Raw genomic sequence first — 19,367 nt, 5'->3', positions numbered from 1 at the left:
AGTTAATGATAAACTCAGTGGAATTTGATATTATAAAAAATTATATGAAATGATAATACATATACGAGAAAACCTGTATTCATGTATGCATAAAGTAAACATTTAGATCAAACGTATATATAATTATCCAAACTACTGATATACTATATTAACATGTCCAAAACTATTTAAAACTATAACCACTAATAAGTACTACTGATGCACACTTTCGCTCCTTTGTGAAATTGCCTTCAGGGTCAATATGCGTATTTGTAATATAATAAAATATTTTTTAAGCTTTAATAACTAAATTAAAGATATTGATTTATACCAAATATATTAAAATACATTATACATCTATAAAATTATATAAATTCAACACTGTGTAGTTCAATTATACCATGAACACTTAGGATTTGGTATCCAAAATTGGTGTTTTACACTGAAAGGCCAATTTTAGGAATTGAACTATCTAATGAGTCCTATTAATATCTAATTACACTAATCTAATTTCAATTTTATCCAATTTGATCAAATTTTATTTAAACACAGTCCAATTTTATTCAGTTTTAACTAATTGATCTAAAAACGAAAAAAAATATCAAATAATATCAAACCATTCGGTGGTAGATTGGTTGGAGATTTGGAGGTTTTGGTCTCCAGTCGATGGGAAATCCATTTGGTCAACTCGTGTAACAGCCCAGACCACCCACATCCGATATTGTCATCTTTGGGCCTCGGGAATCCTCTTACAACCCAGCCCTCAAGGTTTTGTCAAAACGCGTTGTAATGGTTAGGGGGAATCCTCTTCCAATCCCTATCTACCAGTTCCACTGACACGGGCCTCCCAGGCCCAATCACAATATTGTCTGCTTAGGAAGCTAGGTGGTGAGCCCAATCCTACCCCTCACGGTTTTACTTCCCCTCATGGGAACACGTCGTACAGGAAAGGTATCCACACCCACTTATATGGCATGCTTTGTTCCCCTTTCCAATCGATGTAGGCCTTCACAATCCTCCTCCCTTGGGCCCCAGCGTCCTCGCTGGCAAATTGATCCAGGTACTGACTTTGATACTATCTGTAATAGCCCAGACCACTCGCATTTGATATTGTCCTCTTTGGACCTGGGGAATCCTCTTATAACCCAACCTTCAAGGTTTTGTCAAACCGCACCGTAATGGTTAGGGGGAATTCTCTTTCAACTCCTACCTACCAGTCCCACTGGCACGGGTCTCCCAGGCTCAATCACGATATTGTCCTCTTTAGAAGCTAGGCGGTGAGCCCAATCCTACCCCTCACGGTTTTACTTTCCCTTATGGGAATGCGTCGTATGGGAAAGGTATCCACACCCACTTATATGGTATGCTTCGTTCCCTTTTCCAACCGATATGGGACTTCATAACTTGTGTAGCTTGTTAGTGGCTAGAAAAAGCAAAAATAGTGGCGATCCATCTGGTGTTCAAATAGGTTTAAGTCCCTGATTTGAATCTTTAGGTTTGGGAAAGGTTACTTTGGTTTCTATAAATAAAGTGGACATTTTGGGATTTGTTTACTATTAAATATGCTTCGTAACACTTATATAGGGCCTTAGATTACCAGCAAACAAAAATCTAGAAGTGATTTGGACACTAATATAATATTGATATTTAAGACGTTCAAGAGCCATATCATTTTATTCGTAACTTAGAATTTGCCATAAGACTAATCTATGAATTCGTATTGAGAAGTTCTACACAACAGTAATCAGTCAAACCAAAATCTTGAACTTAAAAAAAGTCAACCTAGGATCCACATACAATTTATTTGACCAAATCCCATCAAACTCTTTCAAACTTGTGCAATAATAATATTTTGGTATGAGTTATTACATGTAAGCATCTATATCACATATATATATATATATATGTATAAACATAAATGATATTTTCATCATTTAATATGAAGATAATCCATTTATATATATATATATATAATATACGTATATATCAGAAATCAATTATATGTATAAATTTTGATACGTTGGATGTAACACCTCATACCAAAAAGTATATATGATTAAACAAGTTTGACCAAATTGACTAAGTTTGAGCAAATGAACAATATATGGGTTCAAGTTGACTTTTTCAATAGCCAATATTTTTGGTTTGACTGAGGTACCATTGTATAGATCTCGTCGATACGAGTTCATAAACTGGTGGCATGCCAAATTTTGAGTTACGGATAAAAAGTTGTAGTTTTGATAAATTTTAAGCATAAGTTTTAAATCAGTTTCCAAGCCAGATCCTAGTTTTTGTCTGTTAGTGACCCAAGGCTTTATATAAGCCTAGGTAAGCATGTCAAATAGGAAACAAAGTCCAAAATACCCATTTCTTCCCCAAAACCCGAGAAATTCTCTACTCAGACCTGTGGGTCCGAACTGGATCGTTTCGACCTGTTTACGGTTGAACCGGGTCACTGCCGTTTTGCCCATTTTCAGCCAACCACCACTTACATGCACTAGACAACTAGAAAGGTCACTTGAAGGCGAGCTCAGCCATGAAATTTCATGGCAAGAAACAATCGGATGCGCCCAGATTGGGCCGTTGAAGTCTGCGGCTGCGGCGAGATGGGTCGCCGGATTTTCTCATTTCTTGGCCGTTTCAGGCCAACTCATACATCTTTTCCACTATTTTGGATCCCTCTGAGCTCATTTCTGTGGTTATTTTGTCTAGATTCCTCACTGTTTGAAAGATCTGACAACGGGAAGTTCGACCGATGCTTCAACAGTGTTTTCCGGCCATTGGAAGAAACTTTGGACCAAGGTGAGCATACTGATGAGTTTCTTGTCTCTTGGGCTTTCCGTTAATATAAAGTTTGTGAATTTTAGAGGTCGTTTGATAATTTTTCCATTTTTGGATCAATTAGTTAATTTTCGGATAAGTTGAGGACTGTGTTTGGACAAACTTGGTCAAATTAGTTAAAATTGGAGTTGAATTAGTGAAATTGGATATTATTAGGAACCATTAGTGGCTCAATTTTGAAATATTAGGCTTCGGATGAAAATCCCCAATTTTGGGTACCGAATCCTAAGGATAAGCGGTATAATTGGACTGTTCGGTGTCCAATTTGTGCAATTTTGTAGTACTGTAAATCATTTTGAGACATTTAGGCTATACAAATGTCTCTGGTTTAGTTGTTTGGAGTCTGAGAAATATTTTATTATATTACAGGCACTCGAGTTGAGCCTGAAGGCGATCCTGTAGAGGAGCAGGCGTGAGCATCTACAGTACTGTGAGTGGTTATTAGTTTTAAAAATATTTTGGGTATATATTATAATATATATATGTGATTTGAGTATTTTACTTATACCTATCGTTTGAATTGAATGTTCATTCTATCGATGCATGAGGATCTGCTTTTACATATATGTGTTATTATTTTATATGAATTTTGTCAATATTTTAAACGTTTGGCAATTCTAATGAGTTCATGAATGAACTTGTGGTATTTAAATATTTTGGTATTTGAATTGAGGTTTTAAATCACTTTGGAAATTAATCGATTTGATAAGGCATATTGAAAATTATATGATTTTAAGCATGTTCAAATATTTTATAAATTTTTAGATGCTTAAAATCGATTTATAGTGAATATATTTCACTATGGTATTTTCTTATTTTAGTAAGAAATCATGATTTGAAGTTTTTTTGAGATACTTAGACAAGTGGTTGAGCGTGAATATTAAATTATGATGTATGATACGGTAAGATACTCTATCGGTTATTTTAAATTGATGTACCGTATAGTACCAGAGTTTGGTTTAGTATTATATTACAGCGCATTGGGTTTACCACGGTGCCGTGAGATTGGTTTCATTCAACGGTTATCTATTATTACTATGGACTGTGAGGTCGGGTATATCTGACGGTTTATTATTATTATCACGGTGCCATGAGATTGGTATCATCCAACGGTTTATTATTACCACGGACCGTGAGGTTGGGTATGTCCCGACAGTTAATTGATATTTCCACCACACCTTTCGTATATTGAGGGTCGTGAGATGGGTGCCTTCCACGGGTTACAAATTGATACATCGTTTGGTACATTGTGTATGTTTGAACATATTGTTGATTTGCAAACATTGTGGTGATTTCTGCATTTTCATATTTATTTGGTAGAACTGTATTTATTATATTTTATGCTCAAATATTTCTATCTTGATTTGAGACATTTTATAATATTACAATGATCATCCATTTTATATTTGAGCATCGGTTTTATGATATAGTAAATTGGAATACAAGTTTGGGTTTTGTGAAATGATTTTTAAACGGGAAACTTTTCAAACGAGTGAAACGAGAGGTCTTGAGAGAAAGATTTTTCAGAAATAAATTATTATTTTTCTATTATATTATACTACTCACTGAGATTTCTTTATCTTACGTTTTATTGTTTTGAATTCGTTCCCCTAGGGCCAGGTAGCTAATAGCAGTCTACCTCACGCATAGCTTATCATTTTGTTCATTCCACGATAGCAGCTATATTTATTTTTCCTTTATCTACTGTTATCTTCTGGATTTATGTATTACTTATTTGTACTTCTAGATTTCGTTGATACTCTTAGAATGCTCTGATTTTAGATATGAGACTCAGTAGAGACAATGGTAATTATGCGTGTAGCTATGGCCTGTAGTACAGTAGGTCGGTTGTAGACTTTACGCTGTTGTGGATTTATTTATTTATTTATTTATTTTATATACATATTGAGGTATTATTGTTATCGCTTGTGTTTGTTGTCCACGTTTTAAGATGAGATTCCATTGGATATTCTCTAAAGATTGTCCAGTGGGACTTCACTAGACGGGACCACCCGAGAGAATCCTGAAAAAGTTCCCGGAATAGATCCTGTCATTGGAAATATAGCTCATGACTTATAATATATATATGAAATTTTATTTAAGAAACTAATCCAATTATGTGTATATAAATATATATATATATATATATATTAAAATATTGGTATGATGGAAGGATTAAAAATGAAATTCTAAAAACGCTATAAATTATGATCTAATTTCTTTCTATAAAATTGAAGTAAATTTTCTGTTAATTAATTAATGAAGAATGATACTGATATAAGGCAAGGGGTGTCTCCAGCTATCCAGGAATCAAGTCGGTTTGGCGGGGAAAAAAATTAATTTCGGATGAGATAATAGTTGCACTATACTACCAGCAATTTGGAGGAGATTATGTGCGAAAGAGAATTAATAAGATGGATTTTTTTGAAAATAAAGGTAACATTAAACATATTAAAAATGACGTACAACTATTTTATATGTCGATTGTATTTTTTCATATTTAATAAAATTGAAAGCATTATCCAAAACTAACCACTAAGAGCATAATAAATACCATAAATTATAACATTGGAGTAAAACCACAAGCTCAATGCTTTTATTTTTTTATTTTTAGAAAAATATAATTCAATTAGACCATTGAAAGTTTGAAATTCCAGAAGAAAAAAAAAAATAAATTGATCGATGATCATTCTATAAATAGATTAATGGATAAGAGATTGAAAACGTGCCGAAAGGATTTAAGAGGTGTAACAATGGAACAATTCCTCGTTCTTTCATTTCTTGAACTAGCCAACGTGATATTTACGTTCTAATTTATTTTTAATTAAAGATTTAAAAAAATATATGGGAAGGATTAATAATTTTTTTTTTTTTGAGAGACGATTAATAATTTTTGTTAAGTGGCTGAGTAATTTCCACGTGTATATATATATATATATATGGAGAATTAAATTAAAAGAAAAAGTATTGCACTTGCCAAAAATCTAATTTGTCCTTACGTTCCCAATCAAATTACCACCGTTCATTTTGTACACGGTTTCCAAGACGCGATTTGATCCAGGGGCTCCCGGACCATCCGAAATTTGCTCGATTATTTTCTAGTGTACCACTACCATTGCATCATAAGAGTACGTGCACTGCAACCACATGCACAAGCGCCAGTTTTGTCCCCATTTTTTCCTAACACCATCGATTACAATGATACCTTTATATTTTTGAAAAATATATAAACACCTTTCTATGTTTATTGAAGCATCACTTCTTTGTGTGCAATTTTTTTTTTTCTTTGAAATTTTACATGTGTATAATTGAGTGAGAAGTTACAGGAGACCACGTTATGAACTATATGGGTAAATTAATTTTCTTATTTTATATAAAACAAATTAATTATTTCACCTAAAAGCCCAATTAGATAGCCTGCAAAGCTTAAAAAATTTCTTTTTAACAAAGCACATGAACAGTTTACTATCAACGACCAAAAAAGATAAATTAGAATCTTGCTATATTTTAGAATCATGATTTTATTTTTTATTTTTTGTTCTTTTTTGGAAATAAACGTTAACTTTCATTAAGAGGGAACATTAAAAAAAAAAAAGAAAAGAAAAGAAATAATGTATGCAGTTTGTACCTTATGTTAGATTTTTGAAAAGAGCAACATGTAAATCACTTTCAGTGAAAAGTTACATAGCAGAAGGAGACAAGGAGAGATATGGAGGAGGCAGATGTGGGTTTTGTGGCTAGAAATTCTTTTGAGTAGATTGATTCAGTGTATGCACAAGTTATTCAGTGTATGTATGAAGTAGTGCCGTGTAGTTCAAGTGTAGGTCAAAGCTAAATGCTTAGCTCTTCAATGTAAATGCCTTTGGAGGGTCTTAATGTAAAGGGCCGTCTCGCGTACATCATTAGATCAAGTGAAAAAATTCAATGAAAGAAGATGTCCAAAGTTTCAAAACCTGCACATATGCTTTCCAAACTTCGTCACTATCAACTTCCACACATTTAAGAGAGTCATTCCATTTGAAGCCATTTTTGTTTAGCATATCATATATTATACCGTATTGCTTCTTCCACTTTTTCAGCTTTGACTCAATGTGTGGATTTGCTTACAAGCCCAAATTAGGACATATCTCAGCCAATCGCCTCTCAATCATAGTAATTGTGCCAGGCTTGAATGATCCAGTGTCACACTGCTGCCCACTAGCTACAACCTCATCTAAAATAGATTCAACCCCTCGGATATCGTGACTGCTACCTCCAACTTCCATTTATATTGAAATACAAATTTTTATGATTTCAACAATACAATAACAGCAAGCAAATAAGAAAAAATCATTCACAGATGACAACAATGGCATATAATATAAATTGGTTTTCATACAAATGATCCAAGATGTTTAATAAACAATATAAAATAAAACAATTACAAGAGCATTAAAACACTCGACCACTAATGTCCATGACGACATCTCCACTCATCAAACATTTGCTTAGTTAAATCATCTCTCCAGTTAGTCCATTGGTCCGAGGAAGAAATCGATCCTATAATATCATCGTCGGTACTAACGTCAACATCTTCACTCCTATCAAACTCAACTTCCCCAGGATTAATTATCATTTCTCTTCTAATAAGATTATGTATAAGGCAACATGTGGTAATGATATTGATTTGTGTTGCAATAGGATAGAAAGATGGACTTCTTAAAATTGCCCACCGCTTTTTAAGAACCCCAAAGCATATTTCTATGACATTCCTAGCAGATGCATGCTTCATGTTGAAATACTCTTCATGATTTATGGGTGCACAACCATCTCTCCACTCAGAAAGGTGATATCTTGTTCCTCTATATGGTGCAAGAAATCCTTCACCATTAGTGTAACCAGCATCTACTAAGTAATAACAACCTAAAAAGCAAAAACATATCTCCTATTAGTGTATGCAATGTTGGCTATTACAATGTAAATTTTGAGAATTAGCCTTATCGGTTGGTACTCTTAACCCATTTGGCCTACTTAATGCATCACGGAATACTCTTGAATCCGAAGTGGAACCTTCCCAACCAGGTAATACAAATATAAATTCCATATTTGGATTACATACACCTAAAACATTTGTGGCTATCTCACCTTTTCTTGTTCGATATCTTGGCTTATCGATTTCTGGTACATTCACCTTAATGTAAGTTCCATCTAAAGCTCCCAAACAATTCTACGCCATTAACAAAGTTACTAATATCAGATAATGTTCCAACTAATTGAACTATAATATTTATAACGAAGCTATTCTACAAACGTATCTTAAATACTTTCCATCTATCATCCAAACAATTATCTGATACAGGTTTTGGATGGCTCAACAGAATCTTATGTAAGCGCAGTACTCCATGCAACACAGAATTGAAATATCGACTTATCGTCTCTCCCGATCTAAAAAATCTAGTGATAATTGTACGGTTCTTTGTATGGTGAGAAATTATGTGTAGAAATATACACACTTGCTCTTGCAATGTAACAATGCCATCACTTTTAACGTATCCATCCTCGTCTAATAACTAACATAAAGTATCAAATGTTCTCCTATCCATCCTAAGTTGACTAATACAATTAACATTATTGTCTAGCAGACTATTTAGAAAAGACATACGCAATTCTGCATTCCTAGGTAATTGATTTCTATAACCTCTAATATTTCACCTTATATATGCCCAGTACATATATATAAGTAAAAGTAACATAAAAGCCGTACAAAAAGACTTTAATTGTGAATCATTTGGAAGTAAAGGGAATGCAGCAACTTTTCTTCGATCCATATGTACTACAAAAAAATAAAAAATAAATAAAAAACAAAAAAATGCTTCAAGAAAAATAAATAAATAAATAAATAGCATATTAAATTTGAGATACATAAAATACTTTGGACGAAACAACGCAAATCAATTCTAAGATACATCTATTTGTATGAAACAACGCAAATCAATTCCTTCCATTTGTCATAAGATGAGTATGACTAATCAAAATTTAATTCCACTTGTCATATATCAACTATGTAGCAAACTAGGATTTTCATTTACCATTTTTCAAGTATGAGCAAGCATATTCTTAATAACATGTGTTGTTTAACAAGCTGACTAATCCAATAAATCATGTTCGTGTCAAGCATTTTTCAACTTACAAAGCATTTCTCATTCCATTTGTCATCAACCGAAGCACATACCATGTTTAAGAAATTGTAACTTAATATATTTTATGTCTAAAACACTAAAACAAATGAGGGTTAAAACACATATTTTATAACTAGGATATCACATGTAATAATGCTCCAAAACAACTTGGTTGCCCTTAAAACCTGTGTATTAAATGTTTCCATCTCACAAGGTAAAAAAAAAAAAAATAATAAAAAAAATAAAATAAAATTATAAAAACAACGAATTATCTATTTTTTATTTAGTTTAGAGGCCATGTAAATTTAGTTGATTAGGCTGGTTGCACTAATTTCTAATGACATTCACAAATAATCCTTATAAATTAAATCTATTAGTTTTTCAATCTTAAGCAAAAACTTATATTCAATAATGTAATTTAAAAGCCTTTATTGTTAAAAAAAACAAAATTAGCTGAATAAATCTCAACATAAAGTTTGAAAGCTTGTTCACATTTTTAAGTGCGTACTTAATATAATATAAAGTTGATTTTCTTTTTGGTTTTTGAACAGATAGTTATTGGCATGCCAATGGAAACACCAAATGAGCAAACATGATAGATTTTCCAAACATCATTCCAAAATTTCAACTGTTGCCACACATCATCAATAAAATGCTTCAAGATGGATTTTAAGATTTTCTTCAATGAAATACAAAGATAAATACTTAGCAGGGAAACCAACAAACAACATCTAAAACATTTGATCAACACCTCTATTAAGAAGCACTGTTCATCTAACCAAGCTTTTTTGGCCGTTAGGGACCGAAGTTTCTCAATCACAAATTGCACTGCCTCTTTGTCCGACCGATCCAAATCACAAGATAATCTCTGAACTGCACAAAAAGAAAGGCATTATGAATAAAAGATAAGCTATAAACTACACAAAAAAGAAAGGTATTATGCATAACTGATAAGCATATGCAGAACAAATTAGATTGAGTGTTTGGGTTATATTTTTAAATGTGTTCAGCATTTTACCATTGGTTGGGACAATTTATGAACTTGTAAACCTGGCCTAGTGAATAATTTCTCACACAATGGACACTTTTATTTTTTTAATTCAACTTATTACAAATAGTCATTACTCTGGAGGCTACTATTTTATTTTTATAGTAAACCTTTGGTTACTACTTACTGCTTACAAATAGTCAATATATATAAGTCAAGTGATTTCTGGAGGCTAAGAAATGTCACTACGCTTATGTCCTATTAAGACTCAACCAATATAATTATACCAAAAAAATATATTTTAACCATTTTATGAGCTATTAAGACATTAATCAATCTAATATCGCCTTCCAAAACACTAAAGCAATCAAAAATGAAATAAATACAGATACTGACTGATAATACCTACAGCATATTTTCTTTCTCTTCAGACCAAACTCAACGTCAAAGAATCTCCGTTTCGTTTGAGGGGGATGATAGAAATAGATAACTGTCTATAGTTGTGATAAAGTAATCTTGCTGTCATGTGTGTAAGGTAACTGGTGTATATCAGATATGTATTGTTTTTAAATGCAGCTTATCAGTTTATCCTTTACAGTGAGAACATAGTCAAACACATCTGTATAGAGAGCCTCAAATATATTCAATAAAACTAGTTATGTTTAGCAAGCCATATTCTTTGTACTCAATCATTCACTGATAAAGACTTGCCTCCAAAGAGGTCACCGTCCAAACAGGTTTTGGTCTCCCATTTTGGAAAGAAGTGCTTCTTTGATTGGGAATGGATTTAATAGTGACATTTGGTAGTTCCTTAGAATTGCATCAGAGTATCCAGCTCTATTTCCATATCAAAGGCCAACAATATTCGAAGTATATAGAAAAGAATATAAGCTGTTGTTTGGGAGAGAGGGAATCCATAGTGAACCAAGAATATGGCTGAAACCCTATAAAAACTGTGATAAACTGTGCTAATTAACCACTCGTTTGATAACGTTAGGTTTGTCTAGCTAGCTTTGGGGGGGGGGGGGGGGGGGGGGGGGGAAGGGAAAAACACAAAAACACTAAATGGGAAACCATTTTAGACTCTTTATAAAATAAGGATCATTTTGAAAAACCTTTTTGCTGTTGTTAAAGACATGTATGAAAACTCAGGCAAATAATACAAAAATATTTCGTAACAATTACTAAATGATTAATAAATGTCATAAGAAAATAATACAAAAATATTAATGAAACTTACATTAAGACAATTCAAGAAATAATAAAATAATTAGAATGAATCAATTAATTGAATAATTAAATAAATGAATAATTAAATCAAATTAAAACCTCCATTTAAAATGAATGGTAATAACATAGTAAAATCGCTTTAAAATCAGTAAACCAATATAAATAGTAAAATAAATCATTTAATTAATAAAAAAATACTTAAATCAATTTAATCATCTATTTGAAGTAACCAATCCATTTAAATAGTAAAATAATCAAGGTAAAATGCATTTTAGAAACATTGATTATATAAATTATAAAAATTCCATTAGATACATTTTTATTTTAAATACTCTTTAAAAACATTATTATTTGGAAATAATATCAAAAGCTACTTGACGTACTACACTATATACCAGTGATGTCCCACGATACCCAGTATCCCGAGCACCGTGTAACGGGAGGTTAAAGAGAGAAACTTGCATACGGTCGCTTCGGCGTCCCGACAGCGCCGCTGTTTAAACCGTCATCCCAGCCATGGAGGGGGGCGGCTTATGGCCATTATCAAACTTGCCTACCCTCGGTCCAATGGCAACTCACGGGAGACATTATAACTTGCGCGCTCATCCACATATATAGTACAGAACACCAGTACTGTATGAGTGCGTCTAAAACAAATAACCAAATTTATTATTAAAATACGCAATTTTTTTCAAAATTCACCGTGGAAATTATACCACTTTTCAAATTCACATCCCACATTCTTCTTGTAATATCACCAGCATGAATACTTCGATAATATATATAATTTTTCTCATATCACAAAATCCATCAATACAATTATACAATTTTCAAATCCATCAACTTTCATTTCCATCAACTCAAATATACAATTTTCCAATGGCATAATATTTTTGAAACATAATTCTTTAAAACAATATTTTTCTCCAATCCTCAAAATCCATTTAAATCAACATATCCTTAAAACCACATAAATTTCATATATAATTTAATTCCATAAATCCTCAATACCATAAAATAATTTCCACAATGCATAAATTTATATAAATGCATTTTTTATTAATCAAAATAAATTCATAAATAAATTCCATAATAAATCAAATAATATTACTTTTACAATTCCTTTAAATATCAAATTGTCATAAAATCTAGATTCCCATAATTTATCAAAAATCATATATTTCAATTTATTCAAATTGTGCCATCAAAATTTCAAATATAAATTTACTAAATATTTAACACATAAACCATACTTTTCAAATAACCAATTAACACAAAATATATATATTTTAACATCCCAAAATAATTTTGAAGGTGGGTCACTCACCTCGAGCACGCAATTAATCCAAGATCCTCCATGGGATCAATTCCACGACGTACACGTGCTGCTAGAACAACAATATTACACAACTCAAATAAATTAATATTTTATTAGGATAAATAATACCCGGTACCCGGGGGGTTTAATACAAACGTTAACCAAAATTGAGGAGTAATATACCGAATCGAAGCTTGTGGAACGAGGATCGCATTACTGTCCTCCATTGACCTTAATTCCGCCGGTGGTGGTCGGAATTTGCCCGGGAAGTACCGGCCGAACTTCACCTCCTCATAAGTCGCGAACCACTTTGAATTTAAACAATTGGAGGCCATATTTGAACTCAGAGGACCCAAAATAGGGGGAAAGGGGTAACAATTCGGACTGGGCTGGCCGGAAACGGCGAGAATCGCCTGAAAAACAAAATGAGCCACCGCCGGCTTCAACCGCTGATCTGGGCGAGTCACTGACCGGCCGGCAGCCAAACTTGGTACCTGAGCTTGCCGACGGTTGGGCTTCACCGGTGGCCGGCGCGTGTGCCCGTTAGGTGGCCGAAATTTAAGAAACGGTAAGGACCCAAGAGGAAGAAAAGGAAAGGAAAGGAAGAAGAAGGAGGAAGAAGAAGAAAGAATTCGGGGGCTGGGGTCTTTTTTCCCACGTGGGGGAAGGAAAAAAAAACAAAGAAAAAAAAAGAAATAAAAAGAAAAAGAAATAAAAAGAAAAGAAAATAAAATAATAAAATAATAAAAAAATAATATTATTGTATAGAATAATAATAAAATAATAAGGTATTTAATCATAGTTGACATGTGGCATCTCACCATTGTGACACATGACACTTTTTATTAAGTCACACGTGGCACACTGTTCAAAATTTAAAAAAATAATATTAAAATAATACTATATTTGAAAAATTTTACAGGTCCATAACTTTCAAACCACATGTCTAAATCGGACGTACCGCTAGTCTATGAACTTGTCTTGACGAGTACTTCACAACCATGCATGAGTCAAAATTCAACTTTGCATGAACAAAAAGTCAACTTGGCACCTCTTGGACAGTTTGGACCTCAACTTGTTTTGCTCATAACTTTCAAACCGTAGCTCCGTTTTCAATGTGCTACTAGTCTATGGACTCGTGACAATGTGTACTTCATAACAGTACCTCGGTCAATGTGAGATTCCATCAGGAGCAAAAAGTTAACATTTGATCCCTTCTCGGTCAACGATGGTCAAAACCGGTCAACCTTGGTCAAATTTGAGAAATTTCCAGTGTACTTCGGGACAGGGTTTACAATCTTAAAAATATTGGTTACAGATTTATGCCTCGAGCTTCCACGTTGCTTTCTCGACTAGATTAATTCACCACAAGACCTTGACTTGAGAAAATAGTCTTATTGACCCATACGCATTCTTCATAATTTAAAAATCTGCACTGGTCGCTCCTTACATGACAGGTCTTCGATGTCTATTCGTAGCTCCGATGTGTGAAATATGTTACATACCTGTGTTAACGCTTCCAAAAATGCTAACTCGTACGCTACAAAATCAATTCTTTCGCTAACCTCATAGAAACCAAGATAATGAGAACTTAGCTCTCTCTGTCAACCAAAGTGTACAACTCTCTCCTACGAAACTCAATCTCGGACTTTGAATTCAAGATCTTTTCCATGCACGTCGGCTTAACTAATTGGTTGATCTTGAGCAGCTTTCAAACTCTCTCGGATGACCTTCACATTATTCATAGTCATCCGTAGGTGTTCGCATCCAATTCATGTTGGTCGTCGTGTGGTGCTTCTCCTTACCTACTTCACTCCAACACTGTGGAGTTCGGCGTTGTCTCTTATATAGAGCTTCGTACGAAGACATTTCAATACTCACTTAGTAGTTAATATTACAATGGACCTTATCAACGACAATTGCTTATTCCCCCTTCATTCGACATTACATAATGCACAGTCTCAGCATAACTTCCGAAGTATAAATTTTGCACTTCGCTTGTCCAACGACCTGTGGTGGAAGGCGATGCAGTAATTAAGTCTCGCTCCAAGTGTACCTGTTAACCTTCGTCATAGTCTTGAAGTAAAGCTCAAATCTCAAATAGTCGTGATGGTGATTGATACTCCGTGTAGTCTCATGATACGCTTTACGAACAGCTTGGCCGACTTGTCTCAATGAGAACCACTCTAGTACCAGTAAAAGGTGCACTAACATTTCTACCTCCCGCTTCCACTTGTCGGCAATTTACATACCTTGATTCCAATTCGGCAACTTCCTTTATCATGCCAATCCACCAATAATACTTAGTGAGCGTTCGATACATTTTCACACCTTTGGAATGTATCGCATACATCGAATCACGTGCTTCCTTTAGGATTTCCTTTTTAAACTCAACGATATCCTACTCTTGGATTCTCAATTGGCGATACTTAAACCTTAAGTCGCTCTTGGAAAAACCATAACATAAAACAAATAATAAATATATTTTTTCAAATATGCCACCAACATAAAATATATACAATTCATCAACCCAATTTAAATTTTAAATTTCCTCAACAATCAAAACATAATTTATAAAATTTACTAATTAAATCAATGAAACAATAAATAATAAGAAAATTATTTTAATTAGTTTAAAATACCTTAACTTGCATAGGCAATTGTTAAAATTCCACATTGAAACAATAATAAAAACATGGATAAATACATTTTAATAATCATTTTAAAATAAGTAAAATGAATCGATTAAATAATAAAAGAAATATTTAAAATAAGAGTAACAATATAATAAAATTCATTTTAAGTCATCCAATCAATTTAAACAATAAAGTCATAGTAAAATGCACTTTAAAACATTAATTGAATAAATGATAAAAACACATTTTATGTAACCGCCCATAATTAAGGTAAATTATAAAACCATGTCAAAGTATATTTTAAATCACAATTTTAAATAAATAATAAAATCAATGTAAATGAAATTCATGCTAAAACATCAATTTAAATAAATAATAAAAACATGAATAAAATACTTTTAATTTCAAATATCACTTTGAAAAGCATTTAATTTTTGATAATCAATCGGAAAAAATATCTTGACACCTTGAGGTTGATTGACACACATCTATACTCGGCAACGGGTATCGATTATGGGTGGTCAACTTATTAAATCGTTGGTAGCTGATATACAAATGTCTCTGGTTTAGTTGTTTGGAGTCTGAGAAATATTTTATTATATTACAGGCACTCGAGTTGAGCCTGAAGGCGATCCTGTAGAGGAGCAGGCGTGAGCATCTACAGTACTGTGAGTGGTTATTAGTTTTAAAAATATTTTGGGTATATATTATAATATATATATGTGATTTGAGTATTTTACTTATACCTATCGTTTGAATTGAATGTTCATTCTATCGATGCATGAGGATCTGCTTTTACATATATGTGTTATTATTTTATATGAATTTTGTCAATATTTTAAACGTTTGGCAATTCTAATGAGTTCATGAATGAACTTGTGGTATTTAAATATTTTGGTATTTGAATTGAGGTTTTAAATCACTTTGGAAATTAATCGATTTGATAAGGCATATTGAAAATTATATGATTTTAAGCATGTTCAAATATTTTATAAATTTTTAGATGCTTAAAATCGATTTATAGTGAATATATTTCACTATGGTATTTTCTTATTTTAGTAAGAAATCATGATTTGAAGTTTTTTTGAGATACTTAGACAAGTGGTTGAGCGTGAATATTAAATTATGATGTATGATACGGTAAGATACTCTATCGGTTATTTTAAATTGATGTACCGTATAGTACCAGAGTTTGGTTTAGTATTATATTACAGCGCATTGGGTTTACCACGGTGCCGTGAGATTGGTTTCATTCAACGGTTATCTATTATTACTATGGACTGTGAGGTCGGGTATATCTGACGGTTTATTATTATTATCACGGTGCCATGAGATTGGTATCATCCAACGGTTTATTATTACCACGGACCGTGAGGTTGGGTATGTCCCGACAGTTAATTGATATTTCCACCACACCTTTCGTATATTGAGGGTCGTGAGATGGGTGCCTTCCACGGGTTACAAATTGATACATCGTTTGGTACATTGTGTATGTTTGAACATATTGTTGATTTGCAAACATTGTGGTGATTTCTGCATTTTCATATTTATTTGGTAGAACTGTATTTATTATATTTTATGCTCAAATATTTCTATCTTGATTTGAGACATTTTATAATATTACAATGATCATCCATTTTATATTTGAGCATCGGTTTTATGATATAGTAAATTGGAATACAAGTTTGGGTTTTGTGAAATGATTTTTAAACGGGAAACTTTTCAAACGAGTGAAACGAGAGGTCTTGAGAGAAAGATTTTTCAGAAATAAATTATTATTTTTCTATTATATTATACTACTCACTGAGATTTCTTTATCTTACGTTTTATTGTTTTGAATTCGTTCCCCTAGGGCCAGGTAGCTAATAGCAGTCTACCTCACGCATAGCTTATCATTTTGTTCATTCCACGATAGCAGCTATATTTATTTTTCCTTTATCTACTGTTATCTTCTGGATTTATGTATTACTTATTTGTACTTCTAGATTTCGTTGATACTCTTAGAATGCTCTGATTTTAGATATGAGACTCAGTAGAGACAATGGTAATTATGCGTGTAGCTATGGCCTGTAGTACAGTAGGTCGGTTGTAGACTTTACGCTGTTGTGGATTTATTTATTTATTTATTTATTTTATATACATATTGAGGTATTATTGTTATCGCTTGTGTTTGTTGTCCACGTTTTAAGATGAGATTCCATTGGATATTCTCTAAAGATTGTCCAGTGGGACTTCACTAGACGGGACCACCCGAGAGAATCCTGAAAAAGTTCCCGGAATAGATCCTGTCATTGGAAATATAGCTCATGACTTATAATATATATATGAAATTTTATTTAAGAAACTAATCCAATTATGTGTATATAAATATATATATATATATATATATATATATTAAAATATTGGTATGATGGAAGGATTAAAAATGAAATTCTAAAAACGCTATAAATTATGATCTAATTTCTTTCTATAAAATTGAAGTAAATTTTCTGTTAATTAATTAATGAAGAATGATACTGATATAAGGCAAGGGGTGTCTCCAGCTATCCAGGAATCAAGTCGGTTTGGCGGGGAAAAAAATTAATTTCGGATGAGATAATAGTTGCACTATACTACCAGCAATTTGGAGGAGATTATGTGCGAAAGAGAATTAATAAGATGGATTTTTTTGAAAATAAAGGTAACATTAAACATATTAAAAATGACGTACAACTATTTTATATGTCGATTGTATTTTTTCATATTTAATAAAATTGAAAGCATTATCCAAAACTAACCACTAAGAGCATAATAAATACCATAAATTATAACATTGGAGTAAAACCACAAGCTCAATGCTTTTATTTTTTTATTTTTAGAAAAATATAATTCAATTAGACCATTGAAAGTTTGAAATTCCAGAAGAAAAAAAAAAATAAATTGATCGATGATCATTCTATAAATAGATTAATGGATAAGAGATTGAAAACGTGCCGAAAGGATTTAAGAGGTGTAACAATGGAACAATTCCTCGTTCTTTCATTTCTTGAACTAGCCAACGTGATATTTACGTTCTAATTTATTTTTAATTAAAGATTTAAAAAAATATATGGGAAGGATTAATAATTTTTTTTTTTTTGAGAGACGATTAATAATTTTTGTTAAGTGGCTGAGTAATTTCCACGTGTATATATATATATATATATGGAGAATTAAATTAAAAGAAAAAGTATTGCACTTGCCAAAAATCTAATTTGTCCTTACGTTCCCAATCAAATTACCACCGTTCATTTTGTACACGGTTTCCAAGACGCGATTTGATCCAGGGGCTCCCGGACCATCCGAAATTTGCTCGATTATTTTCTAGTGTACCACTACCATTGCATCATAAGAGTACGTGCACTGCAACCACATGCACAAGCGCCAGTTTTGTCCCCATTTTTTCCTAACACCATCGATTACACTGATACCTTTATATTTTTGAAAAATATATAAACACCTTTCTATGTTTATTGAAGCATCACTTCTTTGTGTGCAATTTTTTTTTTTCTTTGAAATTTTACATGTGTATAATTGAGTGAGAAGTTACAGGAGACCACGTTATGAACTATATGGGTAAATTAATTTTCTTATTTTATATAAAACAAATTAATTATTTCACCTAAAAGCCCAATTAGATAGCCTGCAAAGCTTAAAAAATTTCTTTTTAACAAAGCACATGAACAGTTTACTATCAACGACCAAAAAAGATAAATTAGAATCTTGCTATATTTTAGAATCATGATTTTATTTTTTATTTTTTGTTCTTTTTTGGAAATAAACGTTAACTTTCATTAAGAGGGAACATTAAAAAAAAAAAAGAAAAGAAAAGAAATAATGTATGCAGTTTGTACCTTATGTTAGATTTTTGAAAAGAGCAACATGTAAATCACTTTCAGTGAAAAGTTACATAGCAGAAGGAGACAAGGAGAGATATGGAGGAGGCAGATGTGGGTTTTGTGGCTAGAAATTCTTTTGAGTAGATTGATTCAGTGTATGCACAAGTTATTCAGTGTATGTATGAAGTAGTGCCGTGTAGTTCAAGTGTAGGTCAAAGCTAAATGCTTAGCTCTTCAATGTAAATGCCTTTGGAGGGTCTTAATGTAAAGGGCCGTCTCGCGTACATCATTAGATCAAGTGAAAAAATTCAATGAAAGAAGATGTCCAAAGTTTCAAAACCTGCACATATGCTTTCCAAA

Source organism: Ziziphus jujuba, chromosome 6 (genome assembly GCF_031755915.1).
Source record: "Ziziphus jujuba cultivar Dongzao chromosome 6, ASM3175591v1".
Classification (NCBI taxonomy): Eukaryota; Viridiplantae; Streptophyta; class Magnoliopsida; order Rosales; family Rhamnaceae; genus Ziziphus; species Ziziphus jujuba.
The sequence above is the reverse complement of the archived record's forward strand: the minus strand, read 5'-3'. Positions refer to the sequence as shown.